Source organism: Cervus elaphus, chromosome 18 (genome assembly GCF_910594005.1).
Source record: "Cervus elaphus chromosome 18, mCerEla1.1, whole genome shotgun sequence".
In the NCBI taxonomy this organism is placed as follows: domain Eukaryota; kingdom Metazoa; phylum Chordata; class Mammalia; order Artiodactyla; family Cervidae; genus Cervus; species Cervus elaphus.
The window spans coordinates 107,022,709-107,041,151 of NC_057832.1; the positions used below are offsets into that span (position 1 = coordinate 107,022,709).

At 41.5% G+C, this 18,443-nt stretch overlaps 1 protein-coding gene across 12 annotated transcripts in view; it reads right to left on the minus strand.

Moving 5' to 3' along the window:
- The window catches only part of DGKI (diacylglycerol kinase iota), a 489,355-nt gene that overhangs the window by 65,056 nt on the left and 405,856 nt on the right, over positions 1 to 18,443 (minus strand). The gene's annotated exons all lie outside the window — the stretch shown is intronic.

Here is an 18,443-nt window from a genome sequence, read left to right on the forward strand (position 1 = left end):
TAAATCTTTTGCAAGTGATACTGATAATTCTAAGTACAATGATCAAGAATAGTCTTGTAGAAATTACACCACGAAAATTCAGTTAAACAGAAATTCAACACAGTAGATGGTATAATTAATGCATTGGTTGTATGGTATATTCCAGTGAGTAACTTCCAAAGCTTACCTGGATTAGTTAAGCAGTAGATGTTACTAAAAGAGTCTATTAGTGGGACCTCCCTGGTGGTGTGGTGGTTAAGAATCCACCTGGTAATGCAGTAGACATGAGTTTGATCCTTGATCTGGGGAGATCCCATGCCACAGAGCAACTGAGCAACTACTGAAGCCTGCATGCCCAGAGCCTGTGTCCTGCAACAAAGGAAGCCACCACGATGGGAAGCCCATGAACTGCGACTACAGAAAGTCCACGCGCATCAGTGAAGACCCAGAGCAGCCAAACATACAGAAATAAATAAAACTAAAAAAACAGTCTGTCAGCATGGTGATGTAAGACTGAAACAAACTTAGTCAAACTGTCTGGATTTATCACACACAAAAAAAGAACTCATAGAAATGTGATGATGGACAAAATCCTTGCGATGTCACTGGTGCCCAAGGCCAGCTCTCCAGAGAAAATGCCAGGGATGTAAATAAGCCCTAGATTAAGTGTCTATCAGTAAAAAGAAATCTACTTGGACAATAAAAAATGAAACCAAAGTAAAAAGCAATGATGTTCCCTAATTATCACTGGTTTTTGCTTCCACTCTTCGTGGAATTTAATGTTTGAGTGATATGACATAGACACTTTATATGTTGGCTTTATGTTTCTAAACCTGTCAGAATCAGGATTAGACAAGAGGGCAACCACTGGGGTCCCACAGAACTTTTACAAAGCGGTGACTTTTACCTATCATTTGAAGCTCAGGTCTAATTACAACGTTAAGGTACCAATGGATGGGACTTCCCTGGTGATCCAGTTATTAAGACTCCTTGATTCCAATGCAGGGGGTGTGGGCACCAACTCTGGTCAGGAAACTAAGATCCCACATGCCACAGAGCATGGCCAAAAAACAAAAATAAAGTAACATTAAAGAGAATAAAGATGCCAAAAGATACCAATGGATAACGCATCAACTCCTTTTAAAAACCTTCTTTTCTTTCTCAGCTGACTACTGATTGAGTTACTTGGGGCAATACAGACACAACCTTGTGGATAAATTCCCGTCAAGCTTGAAAGATACTGACTTGACTACCAACTCATGCTTTACTTGGGAGAAACAGACGTATAATACTGTCTTCAGAGGTGTTGGAACTTTGAAGCGAGAGGTGAGAAACCAGGAGGGAGGGGTCCTCTCCCCTAAATGACGGGCCTGCTCGAGCCCATAGCCGGGAGATGACCAAAGGCTAATGTGTGAGTTTGGTAATAAAGCTACCAAACTTAAATAACTAATATTTACATGCAGTCATAATACAACTAAACCTAGACAGCATATTAAAAAGCAGAAACATCACTTTGCCAACAGAGGTCTATACAGTCAAAGCTATGGTTTTTCCAGTAGTCATGTACAGATGTGAGAGTTGGACTAAGCATCGAAGAACTGTGGTGCTTTCGAACTGTGGTGCTGCAGAAGACTCCGGAGAGTCCTTTGGACAGCAAGGAGATCAAACAAGTCAATCACAAAGAAAATCAACCCTAAATACTCATTGCAAGGTTGATGACAAAGCTCCAATACTTTGGCCACCTGATACGAAGAGCCAACTCATTGGAAAAGACTCTGATGCTGGTAAATATTGAGGGTAAGAGGAGAAAGGGGTGACAGAGGATGAGATGGTTGGATGGCATCACCGACTCAATGGACATGAGTTTGAGCAAACTCCGGGAGACAGTGAAAGACAGGGAAGCCTGGCATGCTGCAGTCCATGGAGCTGAAAAGCTTCAGACACAACTTAGTGACTGAACAACAATAACAATATAATGTTTATGAGACAGGATGCAAACATTGAGGCAAGAATGATTCAACTGGGACATAGTGGTTGAAGGACAATTTTAGCTACTTTGGGATGCCCAATACCATTTTACTTTATCTACTGATCAGAAATACTTTTGTCCATTATGTAAACAAACAGTACAGTATACAGACACAGGAGCAATGGTGAGACAGCCTTAACTTTCACTGGGTGGCAAAGTGTGAAATTATTTCAACCTCAGTGGTCTCTTCAAGTAGACATTTGCATGTGAAGGCTACAGAGGGTCCCAGGGTCTGGTGGAGAGAAAGTTGGCATCTGGGAGGCAGACACAGGAGAGACCCTTCCACCACACTAAATCATCTCTGTGGCATCTGCTTGAGAAACGCCGCTGGGCCTCCCCAGGTGGAGCTGGCCTGTCCTCTCCCTAAGTCCCCCTGTTCCATACTTTCACACCCCAGCCTTCTCACTTAGCTGTGTGGCGGTGGTGGTGTAGTCACTAAGTCGTGTCCAACTATTTGCAACCCCAGTGACTGCAGCCCACCAGGCTCCTCTGTCCATGGGATTTCCCAGGCAAGAATACTGGAGTGGGGTGCAATTTCCTTCCCCAGGAAGGAGATCCCTTCTTCCCGACCCAGGGATTGAATCTGCATCTCCTGCTTGGCAGGCAGATTCTTTACCCCTGAGCCACCAGGGAAGCTCCACTAGGCTGTGAGCTCCTTGGAAACTAGGACCATGTCTTATTTAGAACACAGAGGATCCCTGATTAAAATGTATTAAACTGCATTAATTTCAGCACCATACACTAGAGTTTGGACTCAGACACATTCTGGAACTCCTCAAAAATCATATCACCTTCAAACTACCTTCAAGTCTGTCAGCTCCTAGGTCAGCTAGGAAGGAAGGATCCAGGGAGTGATCTGAAACTCCAAATTAGTGACAATGTGAGCACTCTCCAGGCTCCACCCTCAACCCAGACATGCCTACCATCCAATAAAGGACCAGAGGGGCCTGAACAAAGGAGCAACAGGATTGACATGTACACACAGCTATATTTAAAACATAACCAACAAGGACCTACTGTATAGCGCAGGGCACTCTGCTCAATATTCTGTACCAACCTAAATGGGAAAGGAATTTGAAAAAGAACTGACTTATGTGTATGTATATCAATCACTTTGTTGCACTCCTGAAACTAACACATCATCAATCGACACCACTCCAGCACAAAATAAAAATTAAAAAGAAAAAAAGAAACTGGAGAATTTTTTTAAGCTGCCCAGGACATAAAAAAAGAGCTAGTAACAAGGAAACATCTTCATTCCTGGTGTTTTCTGATGAGAAGTAAGCAAAAGCCTGTGTTGGATGGTTCACAATTAATTTCTCACAGAGTTATAGGGATAAAGGAAAATCCATGTGGATGGATGGACCACTAGATGTCTCAGGTGGAAGACCCGGGAGGAAGGGTTTTTGCTGCCTTTCTGTAGAAGCAAAGAACTAATATTAAACCTGAAAAATTCCAGATGGCTCCACGAGAGCCCCAGGGGGATGCCTTCTGCGGTATGTCCAGGCAGCGGGGAAGAACGATCGATTTCAGACTGTTTTCTAAGGATTAGTCATGTTGAGTTTCTGTGTGGAATGTCTCCCACACGCCTAGGTTTGCGGAATTTTAAGACATATGGAGTATTTCAATCCTCACTCAGTATTTCACCTTTCACCGGAGCGAGTCACTAAATTATTCCACTGAGACAGGCACATCATCCATTATTGCTGGAAATGGGCATAAAAAGTTTTATGGAACTTAGCTCAGGAGAGAAGAAATACCATGAAATCAGCAGTATACACAGTTATTTTTAAAACAGAGAGGTTGAATCCCAGGAAGAGATAACCTTCCTTAACCTGACAACACAGGAAGACAAGAAAGCTCACTGCTTTTCCTCCAGTTGCACCTGAAAGACTTGCAGTTTTGTCCCAGCCTACTCATTTCTCCTCCACATACACTTTATCCTGGAGAAAGCATCTACTCTCTTAATGCAGACTACAGCTTTACTGGCACTCAAATAGCTCCAGGATTTAGAGTTTGCCTCCTCACTTTTTTCCTCACCACTAGTTTCTTTTATGATGGGCTTCCCTGGTGGCTCAGGGGCAGAGAATCTGCCTGCCGATGCAGGAGATGCAGGTTAGATTCCCTGGAGAAGGAACTGGCAACCCATTCTAGTATTCTTGCCTGAGAAATCCCATGGACAGAGGAGCCTGGTGGGCTATGGTCAACAGGGTCACGAAAGAGTCAGATACAACTTAGTGACTGAACAACAACAGGATCTTTATACTTGATTTTGTTTGGTTTGGTATTATTTCACATGTTTATTTACATTCCATTCAAATCCAGCAAAGACAGTGAAAACAGAAATTCAAGTCCAGCATTTAAAAATCTTTCACCTACTTTATTAACCCGGAATAATGATTATTCAGATCTGAACCTTTCCATTTATAACGATTTGAACCTGAATAATAACTGTTGTTACTTGAGACCCTCTTAAGCACCAGGCCCTAAAAGTGATGTAGATTGAAAAAGAAACAAGACATCAATTTCAAGGAACACATAATCTAATGTAGAAGGAAAATATCTAACCAAACGATTATAATGAAAAAATGCAATCATCAAAACTTGCATGAGTAAAGAGTACAGAAGAGAGGAAGACCAATGCTCTTTCAAAAAAGTAAATGAAGGCTTCAAAACTCAAGAACTGTCTGAGCTGGGCTTTTTTGTTTTTAGTTGGCATATAATTGCTTTAAAATTGTGTGCTGGTTTCTGCTGTACAATGAAATAACCAGCTTAAATATACAGACATCCCTTGCCTCTTGAGCCTCCCTCCACCCTCACCCCACCCCCACAGCTCATCACAGAGCACTGAGCTGGGCTCCCTGTGCAACACAGCAGACCCCTGCCAGCTATCTGTCTTACATATGGTAATGTATACGGAGTGCCAGCAGACTTGGAAAACTCAGCAGTGGCCACAGGACTGGGAAAGGTCAGTTTTCATTCCAATCCCAAAGAAAGGCAATGCCAAAGAATGCTCAAACTACCGCACAATTGCACTCATCTCACATGCTAGTAAAGTAATGCTCAAAATTCTCCAAGCCAGGCTTCAGCAATACATGAACTGTGAACTTCCAGATGTTCAAGCTGGATTTAGAAAAGGCAGAGGAACCAGAGACCAAATTGCCAACATCCGTTGGAAAAATGAAAAAGCAAGAGAGTTCCAGAAAAACATCTATTTCTGCTTTATTGACTACGCCAAAGCCTTTGACTGTGTGGATCACCACAAACTGAAAAATTCTGAAAGAGATGGAAATTCCAGACCACCTGACCTGCCTCCTGAGAAATCTATATGCAGGTCAGGAAGCAACAGTTAGAACTGGACATAGAACAACAGACTGGTTCCAAATAGGAAAAGGAGTATGTCAAGGCTATATATTGTCGCCCTGCTTATTTAACTTATATGCAGAGAACATCATGAGAAACACTGGGCTGGATGAAGCACCAGCTGGAATCAAGATTGCCGGGAGAAATATCAATAACCTCAGATATGCAGATGACACCACTCTTATGGCAGAAAGCTAAAGAGCCTCTTGATGAAAGTGAAAGAGGAGAGTGAAAAAGTTAGATTAAAGCTCAACATTCAGAAAACTAAGATCATGGCATCTGGTCCCATTACTTCATGGCAAACATATGGGGAGACAGTGGAAACAATGAAAGACTTTATTTTTGGGGGCTCCAAAATCACTGCAGATGGTGACTGCAGCCATGAAATTAAAAGACGCTTATTCCTTGGAAGGAAAGTTATGACCAACCTAGACAGCATATTAAAAAGCAGAGACATTACTTTGCCAACACAGGTCTGTGTAGTCAAGGCTATGGTTTTTCCAGTAGTCATGTGTGGATGTGAGAGTTGGACTATAAAGAAAGCTGAGCACCAAAGAATTGATGCTTTTGAACTGTGGTGTTGGAGAAGACTCATGCGAGTCCCTTGGACTGCAAGGAGATCCAACCAGTCCATCCTAAAGGAAATCAGTTCTGAATACTCATTGGAAGGACTGATGTTGAAACTGAAACTCCAACACTTTGGCCACCTGATGCGAAGAACTGACTCATTTGAAAAGACCCTGATGCTGGGAAAGAATGAAGGCAGCAGGAGAAGGGGATGACAGAGGATGAGATGGTTGGATGGCATCACTGACTCAATGGACATGAGTTGAGTAAACTCTGGGAGTTGGTGATGGACAGGGAAGTCTGGTGTGCTGTAGTCCTTGGGGTCACAAAGAGTCAGACATGACTGAGCAACTGAACTGAATGTATATGTTTCAATGCTACTCTCTCAACTCTTTCTAGCCTCCCCTGCCTCCACCTTGTATCCCCAAGTCCGTTCTCTACATGTATGCCTCTCTACTGTTGCTCTGCAAATAGGTTCATTGGTACCATTTTTCTAACTTCCAGATATATGCGTTAATATAAGATTATTTGTTTTTCTTTCTGACTTACTTCAATCTGTATAGCAAACTCCAGGTTCACCCACATCTGCAAAATATACAAACATCTCATGCAGCTCAATATCAAAAAAATAAATAATACAATCAAAAAATGAGCAAAAGACCTAAACAGACATTTCTTCAAAGAAGATATCCAGATGGCCAGGAAACACATGAACAGATGCTCAATATCACCAGTTATTAGAGAAATGCAAATCAAAACCACAATGAGGTAGTTGCCTCACACTGGTCAGAACGGCCATCATGAAAAAATTTACAAACGATGATTTGGGCTTTGAAGGATAAGTAGAAGCCTATTAGGTAAGTAAGAAAAAAAGAATTATTTCAGGTGGAGGCTACAGGCATATGAGAAAGGATTAAGATAGGAAATCTCAAAACTTGATCTCATATACAAGCAACTTAGTGTTGCTCGCATGTAAAGCAGTCATAAACGTTAGGTCTAGAGCCACAAGAGGGAGAGGTGCTTCATACAGAGGCTGAAGGGCCAGTTTGAAGAGCTTGTCATTTAGATTCTAAGCTACACAGAGCAAAGTTCTGAAGAAGAGAAGTCACAGCTTCTCATCTGCGCTTTTGATCGTGCAGCTGTGGACAGCAGATCACAAAACAGCGAGAACGAAGTCAGAAGACAAGCTACAGACTAGTATCGGAGAACCTCCACATCCGTCTGCTCTTCAATTCATTTTGAAGTCCATGGAAAATAACAGGGACAATGAGAAACAGAAAAGAAAGCATCATCTTTGGCTAAACTAGAAGACTTCCCTAAACCAGAATTATTAGATATGAAGAGCTACTAAGTCTAGCAAAGTTGGACCACGTTCAAGGAAACAGAATGTGTCGATCTTAAATGAGGAGACAAGGCTGACCAAACAAAGCCCTCAGCTCTGAGCCATTCAGGGGCATTAGCAAACCCCAGAGGAGAGTGCTGCTAAGAAAGAGTATGAAGACTAGAGCCTCAAAGTTTCCAGAAACCCACCAGCCTTCTATCCCTAGTTATTCATCCCAAGCTAGTAGTTCTAAAAAGAACTCGCCCCATACAAATGTGGGTTATGAACAAAAGGGGACCAGCAGGACATCTACACAAAACTACCCTAAGAAGAGCAGGACAGGGTCTTCTGGCAGATAAAACACAGGTGGAGTCCACACTAAAAAGATAATGGCAAGAAGCAGGTAAAAACTTAATGCTTTGCCATGAGATCAACAGATGGAATAAGGGGAGGAAGGAACAAACAAGGGAAGGAAACAGTCTGAACAGAAACTCAAAGAAGAAACACAACAGTCGAAAAAGAGCTAGAAGACTACAGCAGAGGACAAGTGCAAAGGTTCACCCAGATCTTTGAATTATTAAATTATAGAAAAAACCTGTAGGCTTTCCCTACTGTGTCACCGCTGCACTGGGGGGTGAGGGGTGGGGAAGGATTGAAAGGAGGTGACACAATTAAAACTGCATTAAGAAGGAATCCATTCACTTATTCATCCCTTCAAATATCTGCTTTGTGGAGGAGTTTTGCCTTTTAGCCACTTTGATACACTTTTCTATGAATTTTAATTTGAACATGTGCCAGTGAAAGTCCCCTTCCCAAAGTTAACCCCACTTAGTGGAATAATCATACTTTTCTTTCCTCTCAAATGAAGGCAAGACTTCTCAAGTGAGGGTACACATGGGAACCTGAAAATAAATGCTTTCCTGGTGGCTCAGATGGTAAAGAATCTGCTCATAATGCAGGAGACCCAGGTTCCATCTCTGGGTCAGAAAGATCCCCTGGAGAAGGGAATGGCTAACCCCCTCCAGTATTCTTGCCTGGATAATCCCACGGACAAAGGAGCCTGGTGGGCTACTTTGCTACCATGGGTTTGCAAAGAGTCAGACATGACTGAGTGACTAACACTTCTCAGGAAATAAAGACATCGCTTTCAGATGGGAATTATATAGTTTAACTGGTAAAATATTTTTATACTGAAAATTCCATAGCCATGTTATAGATCTCAAAGCAAAAGTCACTTGAATTCTTAACAAAAAACAACAAAGTTTAAAAAAAAAAATCTGTGTTTAAGACCGTCAGCTTCAGGAATGTCTCCAAGGTCCGCTAGGGGATAGGTTTATTCTCCTCTGGGAAGGGACATTTTCAAGAAAAAGGAAATATGAAATGATCTGCTTAAATATACTTATAGCATCTCAGGATGAATCATAAGATTAGTGTATGCAGATATCAAGAATCCAAGGGGATGAGACATGAAGTACACACCGACTACAGCTATGTCCTGGACAATATTGCTCTTAGATTGTGTCGCCATCAAGACACGAGAAACCGCTGAGAAACACAAAGACAGTTGTGTAGATTGCCTTCCATCAGCAAGTTTCCCCTCGAGGCCTCTGATCTTTCAGCTGATGAGTCACAAGGCTTAAGGACGCTGAAAAATGTGCCCAGTTTTCTACCAGCAACATAGTAATGATAAGAGAGCACAAGCGAAGGTGAAAGTCTTCAAGAAATATGCCACTGCCTGTGATGTTTTATTGTTTTTAATCAATAAAGCTAGAACTGAGATGATGGGTGTCATGACTAGTTCAGCCTTTATGATGTAACATTCTTTGCTGTACATTTTCAATACATGCATTTTCTTGGCAACTTCTATGAAATTTGAGATGCTCTAAATCTACAAGCTCTTCCAAACACAATATCTTTTTTTATTTGAGTAATATTGTCCTGTCTCTACTTTTTTAAAAGGCCTCTAAAAATATTCTGCTTTTTTTTTTTTTTCATCTCATGGCTTTATCTTGATAGCATCCATGGCTTTCTTTCTTGGCCCTTTCTTGGAACATCTGTATCATTTCCCCACCTGGAAAGGGGTAGATCAATAGACTATCCATTTTGCAGAATCCTTCCTAAAGATAGATCAGATGAATGTTGGGGTGCCACCTATCTTGGTCTACTATTTTTTAGAGAGGATCACCCACAAACAAATGTCAATCTTTCTTTCCCAGTGTATCCAACACATAAGACTTTCTACTTAAGAGTTTCTAAACCATCACCTGGCTCGGAGTTGGCAACAAACCAGGTCACCACACAGAGGTGAGTTTGGAATGAAAATATAGCACAGGTGTAAACGGCACTTCAAAGAAAGTGCAAGTGTTGATTACTCAATCATGTCCAACTCTTTGCTGCCACATAGACTGTAGCCCGCCAGGCTCCTCTGTCCATGGAATTCTCCAGGCAAGAATACTGGAATGGGTTACCATTTCCTTCTCCAGGGGATCTTCCTGAACCAGATCTCCTGCACTGAAGGTGGACTTTTTATATCTGAGCCACCAGACACAAAAACAAAGATTAGTATTCTGAAAATACTTAGCCATGGGGTATTTCTATAAGACTGTGGATAGGGGAGGGGAGCTCTGAGATATTTCCTATCAACTCACAGGCCTGGCTGGATGACCTGAGGCCCCTTCATTTCCTGGTTGCCATTATAAAATTAGAATAGAAAACACAGGAAGAAACACAGTAGGCTGGCCCAGAAGCCACGCTACCTCTAGAATCCTCCTGGCACACTACAAATAAGCCACCCTCAGGTGTGAAGTCTCATGAACAAGGAAGACCATGTCTGCACATTGAGAGCAACTCTCGATGTATGTTTCACCAATTTTACTTTTCATGTCTAACTTTTCTCTTAACACTCCAGCTTTTGGGATGAGGTCCACAGCAAAAACACTACTTTCTATAAGCGGAGGGTGGATCATCCATCCTACCTCCTAGGAAGAGAAAGAGAAGCATCTGGTTTCTTCTAGTTTTCTGTCAGTTCTATTCTTTCCTTCTGTCCTTTGTCATTCTACGTTCATTCTTTCTGCCCTCTCCTGACCATGGCCCTGAAAGTTCCCTGGACTTCCCCACTTTTCTCACACTTTGGTGAAACCCAGAATCTGCGCATGTAGCCTCCCATCATGTACTGGTGCACTTATTCCTACTGAAGAACATCAAGAACATTCAGGCCTGATTTGCAGAGATGTGGATGGACCTAGAGACTCTCATACAGAGAGAAGCAAGTCAGAAAGGGGAAAATAAATTGCCAACATCTGTTGGATCATTGAAAAAGCAAGAGAATTCCAGAAAAACATATACTTCTGCTTTACTGATTATGCCAAAGTCTTTTTGATTGTGTAGCTCACAGCAAACTGTGGAAAATTCTTCAAGAGATGGGAATACCAGTTCACTTTACCTACCTCCTGAGAAATCTGTATGCAGGTCAGGAAGCAACAGTTAGAACTGGACATGGAACAATGAACTGGTTCCAAATTGGGAAAGTAGTATGTCAAGACTGTATATTGTCATCCTGCTTATTTAACTTAAATGCAGAGTACATCATGTGAAATGCTGGGCTGGAGGAAGCACAAGCTGGAATCAAGATTGCTAGGAGAAATATCAATTACCTCAGATACACAGATGACACCACCCTTATGGCAGAAAGTGAAGAAGAACTAAGAGCCTCTTGATGAAAGTGAAAGAGGAGAGTGAAAAAGTTGGCTTAAAACTCAACATTAAAAAACTAAGATCATGGCATCCGGTCCCATTACTTCATGGAAAATAGATGGGGAAATAGTGGAAATAGTGACAGACTTTATTTTCTTGGGCTCCAAAATCACTGCAGATGGTGACTGAAGCTATGAAATTAAAAGATGCTTGCTCCTTGGAAGAAAAGCTATGACCAACCTAGATAGCATATTAAAAATCAGAGACATTATTTTGCAGACAAAGGTCCGTCTAGTCAAAGCTATGGTTTTTTCCAGTAGTCATGTATGGATGTGAGAGTTGGACTATAAAGAAAGCTGAGTGCTGAAGAACTGATGTTTTTGAACTGTGGTGTTGGAGAAGACTCTTCAGAGTCCCTTGGACTGCAAGGAGATCCAACCAGTCCATCCTAAAGGAAATCAGTCCTGAATATTCATTGGAAGGACTGATGCTGAAGCTGAAACTCCAATCCTCTGGCCACCTGATGCGAAGAACTGACTCATTTGAAAAGACCCTTTTGCTGGGGAAGATTGAAGGCAGGAGGAGAAGGGGATGTCAGAGGACGAGATGGTTGGATGGCATCACCGACTCAATAGGCATAAGTGTGAGCAAGCTCCAGGAGTTGGTGATGGACAGGGAAGCCTGGTGTGCTGCAGTCCATGGGGTCACAAAAAGTCAGACACAACTGAGCAACTGAACTTAACTGAACCTATACATGTGGAATCTAGAAAAATGGTACAGATGAACTTATTTGCAAAGCATATCTAGAGACATGGACATAGAGAATAAACATATGGACATCAAGGAGGGAAGGAGGGAGCAGGATAGATTGGGACTGACATATATACACTACTGTGCATAAAATAGATCATGAGAACTGACTGTATAGCACAGGGAACTCTACTCAGGGTTCTGTGGTGACCTAAACGGGAAGGAAATCCAAGGAAGAGGAGATATATGTACACTGTGGCTGATTCACCTTGCTATACAGCAGAAACTAACACAACATTGAAAAGCAACTGTATTCCAATTTTAAAAAAAGACAACATTCAGGCCTGGGCAAAGTTCCCCAGGCTGGACTCTTGTCTCCTGCCTGGGCCATTATTGCTAGCTGTCTGTTAACAAACTCTTGAGAAATGGCCCGAGTGGAAACTGATTTCCCAGCTGGACATCCCTTCCAGGCACCTTTCAAGGGTCTACACACCACTGCTGCAGAAACACCATCTTTATTTTTCTCCTGTTTTATGTTAGTCATGAGGCTACAGAAATTGAATTTATTTCCTGCAACTGTGGATGAACAAAGAACACTCAATTTAAACCAAGCCAGCCAAGGGATGATTTAATATGGTCTCAAAGCATGACTGTAGGTAATCATTTCCCTTGAGCTTCCCTTGAGGATGTGCATTGCCTAAGGACCACTATGCCCAGCCCATGACATCATCTTGAGGGCTTGAGGGAGCAACAGTGAGATCATGGATCTAGGTGACATCTTCACCACCATCACTCCAGCCCCCAAGCATCTCCAACAAGGTAAATAGAACCAGAAATCCCTTAGCACCGAGAATCTCCTTCAACTGTACAAGCCTCTCTTTGTTTTCTTTTCCTCCCTGCTAATTATGAAAATTGCTATTAAGACAATGAACAAAGCACATACAGTAAGGGAGCAGGCACAAACGAGACAGAGAGAGAGATGAAAGTTACAGCAGCCACACAGAGTGGCATTGAAATGCGAGAAAGACGAACACTTTCTCTATTCAAGTGGCCACAAACCCATTCAGGGACTGCCAAATGGCCTCAAAGGTAACATTCACCACCAGCAGAGGGGAGGGTGCGGAAAGAGGAAGGAGAGACATGGGCATTTGTGTGGAGGTAGGAAAATAAGTCCCAGGACTCAAATAATAAGGCTGTTTGGTGAGTCCTTCTCCTTTGATGTAAATTTCTTCTAATTCTGTTCAGGCTCGTAGTTTCCTCCTATTCAGATATAGACCCGATGGTCCCCACGTGAGCTGTACTTGAAATATCCTCTGCATTTTTAAATAAGTTCCTGTGTTTAGTTTTATTTGGTGTCTTGAAAACACCCCTGTTTTACCACTTGCTTGTATAATTCAGTTTCTCCTATGTAACCTCCTTAATCAGTCCGCAGAGTGAGGAAGCCCTTAAATGCTCTCTGAGCTTGACACTGTACTGCCACCTACTGTTTATGACGAAGAACTGCAACAAAGGGAAGGGAAGGTGTTGGAAATGCAAGGACAAATGCGCAAAAGGGGGAAGTGGATACAAGAAAAGACAGATTAAAAAAAAAAAATTATGTGAAGAATCTAATACTGTCCAAGTTCCTTCAACATGAAAACTTGACCATCACACTTTTTATTATGTAAAATCTGAACACTCCAGGGAAATACTTTAACATTTTGAAGATAATGTAAAAATAACAAAAAAACCCTCTGCATCAGACATTGTACAATCACACAGAAAAAAAGATGCGATGGTTCATATTACAAGTCAGTCTTTGCAATATAGTTTCCTGCCTAGTTTCTAAAAAGAGATTAAAGGAATAGAAAAGGCATGCTATTCTAAAATCTGATCAAGGGAAATATACCTGCAGAGAGCTGTCTAGAGCATTAGCAAGAGTTGCCTTTCAGAAAGAGTTGCCAGCTTTAGCCTAATGACTCTGGGAACCCTGGCCAACAACTCCTGTTGAGATGCAATCCATCTGGAGTTTTCTGAATGTGGACTTGTTTCTTTTTAAGCATAAATTGAAACATGAAGCTCTCAATTGTGAGGGCAAAATCACCTGAGTACTACATTCAGTATTAACACAAGCCAATGTGCTCAATTGCTGCAGTTCGTGTCTGACTCTTTGAGACCCTAGAGACTGTAGTCCACCAAAGCTCCTCTGTCCATGGGATTTCCCAGGCAAGAATACTGCAGTGGGTTGCCATGCCCAATTCCAGGAAATCTTCCTGACTCAGGGGTCAAACCCACTGAGCCACCTGGGAAGCCCATTAAAATAAGAAACTTATACAAAAGACTATCTCACATACCACAACATTCAGGATAGATAATATTTATCTTGTGGGGCCAAGATGATTAAGCAAGGCTGAGCCACAGCTAATTATTTTTATGAAATGCCATAAGGACTTCTGAATCCAGCATGAGAAAATGGAAGAAAAAAATAGGTGGAGTTGGGAGTGGCTTTGGGGCCTCTCCTGAAGATAACTGTCATATACTCTGGAAGTTTTCCTGTCAACATCTCCTCCCATCTCACTCAGGTCTCAGAAGAGGAAATTCACGTTCCAGACACTGGCATGAGAAACAAAATCCAAAAAAAAAACCTCTCTTCCCCACTCTTCTGTGTCCAAAGACAGGGCAGTTTCTAGGTAACATTTACATTATAAGCAATCCAAAATAGGAAAGCAGCTCTAGGAGAAAATGAGAAATAGGTATAGATAAATCATGGTGCATTCTTCCACTTCTAGAACAGCCAATGAAAACAAACAAATTCCCATTCCTATACTGCCATAAAAACACTCCAGTGCAGAAGGAGATGGAGTTGTTTTCCCAGTTTTAGAACGGTGCTTAAGAGATTTTGTCCCCAAAGGCTCTTGTCACCTTCTGACTTGCTTTCCTTAATGCCCTATGGCACTCTGTGTTGTTGGAAGGAAAGAGAAACCCCCTGATTTGATTTTAAAGAAGACTCAATAATTTCCTGAGATGCCCTGCCCACTGATCTCTGCCTCTCAGCAAACTCAGGGAAAGTGTTTTCCTGCCCAAATTGCTCTCATGCTTCCCAATGCTCTGGCCCTGCCTTGTCTCTTTCAGTTGGAAATCCGAGAATTCTCTTCTACCCATAACATGTTGGTAGTTTATGGTTCCCCGCATGCCAGGTTTCTCCCTTCTGTCCAAAGAATATTCACAGCCTCTTCAAGAACTAAACTTCACTACCAACATAAATGAGACATATGACATGGGCTTCCCAGGTGGCGCTAGTGGTAAAGAATCCACCGGCTAATGCAGGAGACACGAGAGACGTGGGTTCAATTCCCAGACAGGGAAAGATCCCCTGGAAGAGGAAATGGCACCACACTCCAGTCCTCTTGCCTGGAATTCCTTGGGCAGAGGAGGCTGGTGGGCTACAGTCCAGTGTCATAGAGAGTCGGGCATGACTGAGTGACGGCGCATATGGGCATGGCATGGGAGACATGCAAGGCTTCGAGAAACAATTCTTTCTCCCGGCTCCATCCTTCTGCTGTGCTAGTTAACAGCACCTACCCCTGCCAGGGTCCACCAGTCACCTTTTACTGTCTAGCTTATAAACCAGCAACAGCTCTCTGAGTCAGGGATTCACTGCGTCTTTATGATTATAGTATGTTCATTTCCTGGATCCAGTTGAGGAGCAATCAGAGAAAGAACAGAGCAAAATTTCTTATTAATTATTTTGCACACATAAAAGGACAGAGCATTATTATGTGCTTGGCAAGAGAGGATAATGACTGGAGGTAAGTTAGGAGAAAAAGAAGAAGAAAGGAAGATGCATGTCAGCTAAACTGCACTTTTTCCAGCTTGAGTGATTAGCCAGGGAGAGCAAGATTTAGAGCCATCAAAGGGAAGTAGGGATGGGACCCAACTATCTTCGTGAAGCAGACACAAGGGACGGTCTCTATCCTGACAGCACTGATCTATCTCTGAGATAGATTCCAGCAAAACCTGCCTCCCACTAAGAGGATTAATTTTCTCCCTCTTATCTGATTTTGATGCTTGAAGGATATTTCCACAACCAAAATCGCTGCCCAATAGTCTGTCTTCCTGTTGAGAACCTGGAGCTTTGACAACAAGCACAATTATCCTTTTCGTTAGAGTCAGGCCATCACCTAATGTTCCAAGAAGAAATTGGGTAAAGTAAATAGCTGAAGACAAGACAGGCCTGCAACTATTACTGTTATGCTCGGACCAGAACTTCTGAGTTTTGGGAAAAGGTGAAGTTTGGGGGTCTATCTTCTTGGTAGGGTAGTTCAGAATTCTAGATTACACTAAATAGATCAAAATTTTTAAGTATTATTAAGTGTTTAGGATATCCCTAAATAATTTGCCAGTTGTACAAACTTCCTTAAGGACACCTAAGGTGGAGTGATGTGAAATTGTCATGGAATATTCAATTATTTGACAGGCATTTCTGGTGATGAGGGCTTCTCTGGTGGCTCAGATAGTAAAGAATTTGCCTGTAATGCAGGAGACCTGGGTTCAATCCCTGGGTCAGGAAGATCCTCTGGAGAAGGAAATGGCAACCCACTCCTGTATTCTTGCCTGGAGAATCCCATGGACAGAGGAGCCTGGTGGGCTATAGTACATGGGGTCACAAAGAGTCTGACAGGACTGACAGACTAAAACTTTCATTTTCTGGTGATATAATGATGAAAAGCAGATACTTACCTGACCACGGGCAAAAGATGAAGAAAATATGCATAGAGCCCTTTAAAAAGTCTCTTTTTTCCTTAGAGGCTTACATTTTCATTAAATCTTTAAATATTCATCTTTTTGACATAAAAATAGAAAAGTGAAATCTAGAGGGAGAAGCAAATTCTTCTTCCTCTTGTATCCAGAACACTCTATGCATATATCCATTATAACACTTGTCATAGGGAACTATGATAATTGGTTTGTTGAGTATTTCCTCTAAATATATAAATATATTTTTACCCTAGAATATAAGTTCTTTAAAGACAATAATTTATCATTTAGCTTTACATCATCAATGCCTAAGTGTGTGTGTGTGTAGCTCCTACCTAGAAGGTGCTGAATATATATTTTCTCAAAAAATAAATGACTAACTGAATGGCTCAACCCATTTTTTAGATTCCAATCAATCCAATGGAATCCATTTAAATTCAGATTCCAAAAATCCAAATCATAAATCAGACCAGATACCTTATTTTTCAACTTTTGATAACACTGTCTCTTGATAGAGACAGAAATGCTCTACTGATCATAAAAATGCACCAGTCCTGCCTAGGTCACAGAAACCTGAGCACATGGATGTTTAGACTGACTGTCTGCCTTTGGGTGGTTCCCTACACCGTCTCCCAGTGTCTTTTATTTTTACCTGTGTGACCTTCATCTTAGCTCTTCTAGGCTCAGGACTTGGGGACACTAAGAAAAAGCGTATCTCCTTCAGTCAATTTTGGGGGGGTTTGCACAAACCAAAAAATAAAAGACCTAGAAAATACTTCTTAAATTCATAAACTAAATAATATCTTCTGGTCCCTTTACCTGTTTTCCCTTAACCTATTTAATTCAGTGGTAAGTCTGTCCTTTCTCAAAGATAACTTGAAAAGATCATATAAGAGTTTCCACTCAGTGCCTATTTTTTCTTTAATCTCATAGATCCTAAAGTCAGGAAAAGTCTTCCTTAGGAATCAAACAGATTCTGTCTGCTAAAATTTTAGTTAATTACTTCCTTATGAATCTTCTGTCAAAATATAATCTTGTTATGAATTGTTGTGGTACAATTAATGGTGACAGCAAATGTGTTTCCAGAAAGATGTTATTTTACTAGCACTTTCTTAGACACTGAAAACATTTTTTCAAAGAGAAAAACATTTTCAAACATCTTTAAAGACAAATTCATTAAGGTCGTAGCAGTAACAATGTGAGTCAACTATTTCTCATCAATTTATAAACCTTGGTTCATAAAAATTGTTTTTTTACTGTGTTCATAGGATTTCAAGATCCTATATGTGTTGTATAGCCTTCTTTGGAATCGTTGTCTCCCCTAGAGGACCCGTGTAAGCAGACAAAACATACACACACACACACACACACACACACACGGACTATCTACATATATTATTACCTAAAGTTTCAAAGAAAAAAATGGGTAAAGGAAATAGCTGAAAACAAGAGCAGGATAAAGCTATTACAGACAGACATACATATGTCTGTCTATCTACCTATGATTTCCAAATCCTGAGTCAACCAGTCACAGACCATGTACTATGTTCACAGTCCATAGTTGGTTGAATCTGAGATGCTGATCTGCAAAAACAGAGAGCTGACTATGGGACTCAAGGATCCATTTGATTTTGGTCCTAAAACCAATTCCCTGCAGATAACAACAGATGACTCTATAAATCTTTCTTTAACAATTGCAATGTATCTAAAATGGAATTTTACTATAAATGTAGTCAGTTCCAGTAAGAACCGAAATCTAATTCATTCTGTGTGTTCACTCTGTTTGCACTCCCTGAAGTGGGATAGAGGTTGATGCATCTTAGAAGTGAAAGTTAAAACTCTGAGATGGAGCCTTGCTCCTCTCCCTGGGGGGAGAAGAGATAGGCTGGGTCAGTTAGAGTTTAGAGGGGAAAGAGTCACCGGAGCAGGAGGAAGAATGAGTTGGGGAAGCACTGGAGTTGCATTTTTGTCTGCCTCTTATATTTTAATCTTCTTAGAATTTTG